Raw genomic sequence first — 9,958 nt, forward strand, 5'->3', positions numbered from 1 at the left:
TTCTACCCTTCCAAATTAATTTTTCACGTTTATACTTTTGCATACCTAAACCAAAACCAAATGGAAACTTTGTACATAGTGAGGCTGTTCATATGCACAGTCAAGAGTGGTCTAAGGCAGCCAAGCCCGCTCTTGCCTGTGCATGTGAACCCACAACAGTTGAGTGGCTGCCGGCGGTGGTGTGGCAACAAACCCGCCAAAGAGCCCTGCCTCTTAAATGGGATTAAGGGAGTGAGTGCTCCTTTAGCCCCATTTTCCCAATCATCTGCCAACATCAGCTGCATGCAGACGGGTCTGGGAGACTGCAGGGCTACCAGCCAGAATTAGGGGAATCTCCATAACTGTGCACTCACACAGTGCCAGAATTCCTGCAGCAGAGGGACAGACCACTTGCTTCCCATACAGCCCCCAGGGTGAGTGGCTGGTGTTGGCTGTCTGTTGCTGCTGCTACTGAGTGCCTACCTGCAGGAAAGGAAGAGGATGAGACCACTTGCCAGGCCCTGCTTGACCTGTGGGACTGTGGCCTCTGGCTCTGGCTGCTCTGCAGGGAGTCTGTGCAGGATTGGGGCCCAGGAATGACTCAGCCATTCCTGCATACCATGCCTAGAGTGACCATCTCTGGGGATATAAAGGGATGCTGCTTGTGGTGGTGGGTCACCTCCAAGGGGGGGGTCACCCCTTAGGGGGAGCCACTTCGGAGGTTGGCAAGGGCCATGCCTCCTGGCCCAGGAAACTGTGTGTGATGGTTGAGTGGGTGGGTATATAACACTTCAGCTTCTGTTTTAAGCATCCCTTGGTGAGAGAATGTGTCTAGGGTTGTCTGGAAATGGGGAGACAGGGGGTATATCCACAAATTATGTGGTGGCAATTCCAGTGGTGGTAGGGAACAGAAGAAGTAACATTGGCAGTTCAGTGGGCCATTACAGGGGGAGGGGAACCAGAAATCTAATAACTGTTTCCCCTTCCAGCTGTCCTGCCAGCTCTTTGACCTTGGGGAACAGTGCCAACCACTCTTGGAACCTCACCTTGCTCCTTTGTAATGTCAGGTCAGTCCAGAACAAATCAGAAACCATCCATGCTCTGATTCTAGATGAAGGAGTCAACCTGGTATGTATTACAGAGATCTGGTTGGGGGAGGCTGGTGACCTAGTCTGGTCCCAGCTTCTCCCTCCAGGGTACTCTGCTGAGGAGCAGGTGAGGGACCATGGGTGGGGAGGTGGAGTGGCTATGGTCTATAAGAATAACATCTCCCTTACCAGGATCCCTGTTGAAGTGTCAGACCATATAGAATGTGTGTACCTAAGTTTGGAGACCAGGGATAGACTGGGACTTCTGTTGGTGTACTGATCGTCCCGCTGCTCAATAGAGTCCCTAACAGAGCTGACAGACTTGGTCTCAGGCTTGGTTTTGGAGTCCCCCAGGATTGTGGTGGTGGTGGACTTCAATGTTCATTTTGGGACAAATCTGTCTGGGCAGCTCAGGAGTTCACAGCAGCCATGACAACTATGGGACTGCCCCAAGTGGTCTCGGGACCAATGCACATTGCTGGTCTCACACTTGAGCTGGTCTTTCACTCTGATCAGGGTGGTGTTCCATGGGTGGGGGCTCCTGTGATTCCCCATTGTCATGGATGAACCACCATCTGTTTAAGGTTAGACTCACAATCACTTCCCAACTTTGCAGGTGTTAGGGGTGTATTAGGATGGTCCTCCCGAGAAGGTTATTGGATCCAATAGGATTCCAAGAAGCCTTGGAGGGATTTAGTATTGGCTCTGCCGGTGATCCTGTTGATGCCCAGGTGGAGAACTGGAACAGCAAACTCACCAGGGCAATAGAAATGATTGCTCCTAAGCATCCTTTCCAACTCGCATCAAAACTGGCCCTTTGGTATACAGAAGAACTACAGGGGACTAAAGCAGCAAGGTAGATTACTGAAGTGCAAGTTCAGAAAGACTTGACTCGAATACAACAGTTTGCAACATGGAGCACATTTGAAAATCTATACTCAGGCAATAAGTGTGGCAAAGAAGCAATTCTTTTCTGCCTATATTGCATCCGCAAGTTCACATCAGGTGGAGTTGTTCAGGGTTATGAGAGGGCTAGTATGTGCCCCATCTCCTTTGAATCAGAATCTGGAACCATCAATTACCTGCTGTGATGTGTTTAATGAATTATTTGTGGGGAACATTTCTTGTATACGGGCCGACTTAGACTCAGTCTCCACAATTACTTAAGTGTCTGATATGGAGGTGTCCAGCAACTCCTCTTGTGTGGTTAGGATGAATCAGTTCCAGTTTGTGACTCCTGAGGATGTGGATGAGCTGCTTGAAATGGTGAGGTCTACCACCTATTCTCTTGACCTTGCCTGACATGGCCTATACTCTCTGGCAGGGGGTTTGTTGTAGAAGGCCTGGTAGAGATCATAAATGCTTCTCTGAGGGAGGACGGGATGCCTCGTCTTCAGGAGGCAATTATTAGACCACTTCTGAAGAAGCCTGCCTTGGATTCTCCAGAGTTCAGCAACTACAGGCCTGTCTCCAACCTTCCATGGTTGGGCAAGGTAATTGAGACGGTGGTGGCTTCCCAGCTCCAGACAGTCTTGGAGGAAACTGATTATCTAGATCCATTTCAGACTGGCTTTCGGTGGGCTGTGGGGTGGAGACTGCCTTGGTCAGCCTGGTGGATGATCTCCAATTTGGAATTGACAGAGGAAGTGTGACTTTGTTGGTCCTTTTGGACCTCTTGACGGCTTTCGATACTATCGAACATGGTATCCTTCTGGAGCGTCTGAGGACATTGGGAGTGGGAGGAACTGCTTTGCAATGGTTCCACTCCTACCTCTAGGGGCAGGTTCCAGATGGTGTCCCATGGAGACTATTGTTCTTCAAAATCTGAACTTTTGTATGGTGTCCCTCAGGGCTCCATTTTGTCTCCAACGTTGTTTAACATCTACATCAACCTCTGGGAGTGATCATCAGGAGATTTGGTGCAGGTGCTATCAATATGCAGATGACACCCAAATCCATTTCTCCGTGTCAATAATATTGGGAACGGCATAACTTCCCTAAATGCCTGCCTGGAGGTGGTGATGGGCTGGATGAGGGATAACTATCTTTAACTGAATCCAGATAAGACGGAGGTACTCATTGTGCGGGGTTGAAACTTGGGAGATGAGTTTGATTTGCCTGTTCTGGACGGGGTCACACTTCCCTGGAAGGAACAGGTAGACAGTCTGAGGGTGCTTCTGGATCCAAGCCTCTCCCTGGTGTCCCAGGCTGAGGCAGTGGCCAGAGGTGCCTTCTATCAGCTTTGGCTGATATGTCAGCTGCATCTGTTTCTTCAGATAAATGACTTCAGAAGAGTGATACATAAGCTGGTAACCTTCTGACTGGATTACTACAATGTGCCCTATGCAGGGCTGCCTTTGTATGTAGTCCAGAAACTACATTTGGCCCAGAATGCAGCAGAGAGACCATTTTATTGAAAGAGCTACACTGGCTGCCAATAAGTTTCCAGGCAAAATGCAAACTGCTGTTTATAACCTATAAAGCCCTACACGGCTTGGGCCCTGGGTATTTAAGATAACATCTTCTTCGTCACGAACCCCACCACCCACTGAGATCATCAGGAGAGGTCCGTCTGCAGTTCCAACTGGCTCGACTGGTGGCTACTTGGGGACGGGCCTTCTCAGCTGCTGCCCCAAAGCTTTGGTATGCACTCCCTGCTGAAATAAGAGCCTCCATGTTTCTGACAACTTTTTAAAAGTCTTTAAAAGACACATCTGTTCACCCAGGTTTTTAATTAAATACTGTTTTAATAGTTTCAACATTTTAAAAAATATTGTTTTTAAAATGTTAAATTGTTGTAATGTTTTAACTTTTCTGTTGTCATTTATTTTGCTTTGTTGTAAACCACCCAGATATGTAAGTTTTGGGTGGTATAAAAATGTGTTAAATAAATAAATAAATAAATAAATAAATAAATGAGTAGAGCAACACATCAGGAGAGCTGCCCCCTCCCATGACTGTCTGTACTGACAGAAAAGGTAGCCGCATGTCTGGGTGCACGATCCCTGTGCCCAGGCCATGAATGGGGATCATCTGAGCATGGCTAACAGGTAAAGTCAAGGCAGCCATAAAGGAGAAGAAGATTTCCTTCTGAAATTGGAAGGCCTGCCCAAATAAAGAGAACAGAAAGGAACACAAACTCTGGCAAAAGAAATGCAAGGTGACAATAAGGGAGACGAAAAGAGAGGTTGAGGAACATTTAGCTAAAAGCATCAAGGGGGATAACAAAAACTTATTTTAATACATCAGAAGCAGGAAACCTGCCAGGAAGGCAGTTGGACCATTAGACAATGAGTGAAAGGGATTATTAAGGAGGATATGGAGGTTGCAGAGAAGCTAAATGAGTTCTTTACATCTGTCTTCATGGCAAAGGATACTGAGCATATACCTGTTCCTGAACCAGGCTTTTTAGGGATGGAGGCTAAAGAACTGAGTCAGATAGAAGTGACAAGACATGATGTTCTAAACTGTCTGGAAAAATTAAAACTAGCAAATCGCCAAAGCCAGACGGCATCCATCTAAGAGTCCTTAAAGAACTCAAATGTGAAATTGCCAATTTCCTTGCAAAAATATATAACTTATCCCTACAATTAGGCTCTGTACTGGAGGACTGGAAAGTAGGAAATGTAATACTGGTTTTCAAAAAGGGATCCAGGGACAATCTGGGAAATTACAGGCCAGTTAGGTTAATCTCTGTACCAGGCAAAATGATGGAAAGTATTCTCAAGGATAAAATTGTAAAGCACCACACCATGCATGATTTTATAGACCTTTATCATGTCTCCCCTCAGTCGTCTTTTTTAAACTAAAAACCCCCAGGTGTTGTAGCCTTGCCTCATAAGAAAGGTGCTCTAGGCCCCTGATCATCTTGCTTGCCCTCTTCTGCACCTTTTTCAGTTCTACAATGTCCTTTTTTAGATGTGGTGACCAGAATTGTACGCAGTACTGCAGGTGTGGCCACACCATAGTTTTGTATAAGGGCATTATAATACTAGCCGTTTTATTTTCAATCCCCTTTCTAATGACCCCTAACATGGAATTGGCCTTTTTAATAGCTGCCGCACATTGAGTCGATACTTTCAACGAGCTGTCCACCATAGTCCAATGATTTCTCTCTATCCACTTTCTCCACTCCATGCATGATTTTATAGACCTCTACCATGTCTCCCTGTAGTCGTCTTTTTTTCTAAGCTAAATAGCTCGAGGTGTTGTAGCCTTGCCTCATAAGAAAGGTCTCCTAGTTTGAAGAGATCCTTTTGGAGCTCCTCACAATCCATTTTGGATTTCACTACTTGAAAGAGTTTGGAATCCTCTTCAAATTTGGCAACCTCGCTGCTTACCCCTACTTCTAGATGATTTATGAATAAATTAAAAAGCACCGGTCCCAGTACAGATCCCTGGGGGACCCCACTTCTTACTTCCCTCCATTGTGAAAACTCTCCATTTATACCTACCCTCTGTTTCCTGTCTTTCAACCAGTTAGCAATCCACACATGTACTTGTCCCCTTATCCCATGACTACTAATTTTTCTCAGGAGTCTTTTATGAGAAACTTTGTTGAAAGCTTTTTGGAAGTCTAGGTATACTATGTCAACTGGATCACCCTTATCCACACACTTGCTGACACTCTCAAAGAACTCCAAAAGGTTTGCTAGGCAAGATTTACCTTTGCTTAAGCCATGCATGTTTTCTCTTAGCAGGGCCTGTTCTTCTATGTGCTTTACAATTTTATCCTTGAGGATGTGCACCTAGATGTGCACTTTAGATGTGCACCTAGGTGCTTGTTAGGTTTCTGTAACCACAAAAAAGATTGGTCGAAATTTATTTGGTAGATGAAATTGAGGACTTATGTTTTCCATAAGAGGACCTGCTATCTCCAAAGGTTATGGTCAAAATCCATAATGGTCTTTTGGACAATCACATCGCTGTTATATGTGCACTGTGTCCTCTTATCTTGGGCAATGTGGAGTCCAGGTGTCTTACTCAAGGCTGGACAAACAAGATAATTGTCCAACAGAAGAATGTGCAGTCAGCAAACAAGATGCAGCTGGTTGGTGGAAAACACTCCTAGTCATTACTATGACTGGGAGTTCAGAAACACAATCAAGATAATATAGATTAAGCATTTTTGATCCCTTCGAAAATAAACAGCTCCATTCCATAGAGAATCTCATGAACTCCCAAAAATCAACAGCAGTGCTTTATTTGGATTCAGGTTTGATATGTTAATTCTTATTTACAAGATTTCTACCTGGCCTTTCAACAAGTGCTGCAAGGTGGCTTTTCCAGGTCATACAAGCCTGCAGGCACTGCTTAAGGTTTAGGACTAAATCTGCCACTCCTGGAACAGATTTGGGGGTGGGTGGTGGAATAGAACTGCCTGTAATCAGCATGTTGATGACAATACACTCCAGATTTCTCAATGGTCTCACCTCAGCATCTTCATAAAAATGTTAAACAAATGATAACAATAGTGGTGTTGATGTTAACACTTATCCAATTCAGGAGGGATGCTTCAAGGAGGCTTTTGGATATTATTATCAGGAGTGTGATGTGGCCTAAAAGCTTAAGAGCTGCTCACCTTAGAGGAAGGGCCATTATACACGTTCAGTGGTAGAGCACATAATTTACATGCAGAAAATCCCAAATACAATTCCCAGCATCTCCAGGTAGGACAGCAAAAGACCCCTGTCTGAAATTTTTCAGAGTTGCTGCCAGTCAATACAGTTAACAGTAAGCTAGATTGACCATGGTCTAAGTCAGGATAAGGCAACTTTCTATGTTTCTCCCAGTGAGGATGGCTTGCCCCACAGAATCATCCAAATTCTAACATCTCTAGGCCCATGATGACACAACTGAGAATGTTTCAGCCCTGTTTTGCAGCCTACAGCTTTCACATGAACTGTAATATGGGTCTGATAAAAGGGCAGTTCCAGTTCCACTCTGGGCAGATCCAATTCTGGGCAGATCCAGTTCTACTCTGGAGCCATCCAACCACTAGATTCTGTGGTAATGTGCAGGATAAATTCTGTGGGGTAGAGCTGCTCAGAAGTCACTGAATGCCAGCTTCCAAATCCATCCTCTCAGTTTGGAGCAGAACCACTGCAATGCTATACCCAAAATTCCCAATCTTGAGGACAGCCCAATAAAATTCAGTGATTGATAGTATCACAAATCATAGATATATCCTGAAAAATTAACAGAACACAGTCACTTTGTACACACCTAGATTCAGAACAGTCACCATGGCTACCAAGGCAGTTGCAGCTCAAAACCTGGCCAGAAACAAATTGAAATAGCTTTAGGAAAAATATAAGCGAAGATATTACAGGGAATTTGCTATGGTAAGTATGTTGCCATTGAATGAAGGAAAGTGGAGGAAGATGAACAGACTATAAAATCTCATAATATAGAATACAAATTTAGTTTTACAACCTCTCACATACAAAAACTGAGAGGGAATGGTTTCTGTACACATTTGGGAAATAATCAAAACAAATGTGTGGAGATATTTGGCCTAAAGGCTTCTATGAATATTGGAGTGCAATAATCATAAGCATTTTTCTTGAAGTTTAAAAACTAGCAAACAAACACATTCCAGCATTCCGCATTCATATCTAAATCATGGAATCAAGAATAATAGAATGTTAGAGTTGGAAAGAATGCTGGAGGTCTTTTAGTCCAACCTACTGCACAGAGCAGGAAACCTCTACAGCATCCCTGGTAGAGATCCAGCCTCTGAAAACTTCCAGTGAAAGAGATGAGGCAGACAGTTCCACTGTTAAACAGCAGTTGCTTGGGAAATCCCTCCCAGTGTCTAGCCTAAATCTGATTCCTTATAATTTTAACCCATTGGTTTTAGTTATTCTCCCAGGAACAACAGAGAACAAGTCTGTTTCTCCTCCATGTGATGGATATTTAGGGATGGTTAGCAGTGAGGGGAAAGAAGATGAATTCTTAAATTTAGTACAGTAGCAAAAAAAAACCCCAATCTCTCAATCTCTCTCTCTCTCTCTCTCTGCAAAATCCTTCTCCAGGATTTTGCTGTGTTTCAAGGACAGTGAACTCTTCAACAAGGGCATAGAAGCAGGGTAAGTCCAACATGGGAGGAGAGCTGGTCCTGTGGTAGCAAGCATCAATTGTCCCCTTTGCTAAGCAGGGCCCACCCTAGTTTGCATTCGAATGGGAGATATGTGTGAGGACTGTAAGACGTTCCCCTCAGGGGATGGGGGGCACTCTGGAAAGAGCATCTGCATGCTTGCATGCAAAAGGTTCCAAGTTCTCTCCCTAGCATCTCCAAGATAGGTCTGAGATGCTCCTGCCTGCAACCTTGGAGAAGGCGCTGCCAGTCTGTGTAGACAATACTGAGCTAGATGGACCAATGGTCTGAGTCGGTATAACGCAGCTTCCTATATACCATGAGTCTGGGTGAAGTGGGCTGTTTTGGGAGGCAGACTGTGGGCCAGTTCTCAGGGGCAGCCTACCCTGCATCCTGCCTGCAGAAGGCTTGCAGAGGATGTGAAAAGGCATCACACGGCTATCCTCATTCCCAACATAAGAACAGCCCTGCTGGAGCAGGCCCAAGGCACATCTAGTCCAGCATCCTGTTTCACACAGTGGCCCACCAGATGCCGCTGGAAGCCACAGGCAGGAGTTGAGGCATGCCCTCCCTTCTGCTGTTACTCCCCTGCAACTGGTACTCACAGGCATCCTGCCTTGGAGGCTGGAGGTGGCCTACAGCCCTCCAACTAGTAGCCGATGATAGACCTCTCCTCCATGAAGTTATCCAAACTCCTCCTAAAGCCATCCAGGTTGTTGGCTGTCACCACATCTCGTGGCATAGAATTCCACAAGCCGATTATGTGTTGTGTGAAAAAGTACTTCTGTTTGTTGGTCCTAGATTTCCTGGCAATCAATTTCATGGGATGACCCCTGGTTCTAGTGTTATGTGAGAGGGAGAAGAATTTCTCTCTATCCACTTTCTCCACACCATGCATGATTTTATAGACCTCTATCATGTCTCGCCACAGTCATCTTTTTTCTAAACTAAAAAGCCGCAGGTGTTGTAGCCTTGCCTCATAAGAAAGGTGCTCTAGGCCCCTGATCATCTTGCTTGCCCTCTTCTGCACATTTTCCAGTTCTAAAATGTCTTTTGTCAGATGTGGTGACCAGAACTGTACGCAGTACTCCAGGTGTGGCCGCACCATAGTTTTGTATAAGGGCATGATAATATTAGCCGTTTTATTTTCAGTCCCCTTCCTAATGATCCCTAGCATGCAACTGGCCTTTTTCACAGCTGACACACATTTAGTCAACATGTTCAACAAGCTCTCCACCATGACCTCAAGATCTCTCTCCTGGCCAGTCACTGACAACTCAGACTCCATCAGCATATAAGTGCAGCATATAAGTGCATTCCATTGTGGCTGGGGATGATGGGAGTTCAACAATATCTGGAGGCCAAGTTTGTCCAGTCCTGTATTAGAGTTAGCAAGGAATACTGGTAAGAGTCATTAGGTCCCCTTGTTATGAGCAGATGGTTACTTGCTAAGACTTAGGTGTATGGTCGCTCTGTAACACTGCAGGGGTGAGAGACCTATTGGAATGATTTGTCCCTAGGGCATGGGAATGCAGTTGGTTTTCTGGAATATTTTCCTGTTGATAGGACTGGCAGTTCTTATTTATTTATTTATTTATTTATTTATTGAATTTATATACTGCCTAGTATAAAAATCTCTAGGCGGTTTACAAAATTAAAACATACAATATAACACATTTAAAATTCATAAAAAGATAAAAATTATAGATAAAACATGTTAAAAACACATTAAAATTTTAAAATATTGGACCTGTGAGCAGGGCTACACACTCTAGTCTTCTCTAACAACAGC

Source organism: Hemicordylus capensis, chromosome 1, assembly GCF_027244095.1.
Source record: "Hemicordylus capensis ecotype Gifberg chromosome 1, rHemCap1.1.pri, whole genome shotgun sequence".
In the NCBI taxonomy this organism is placed as follows: Eukaryota; Metazoa; Chordata; class Lepidosauria; order Squamata; family Cordylidae; genus Hemicordylus; species Hemicordylus capensis.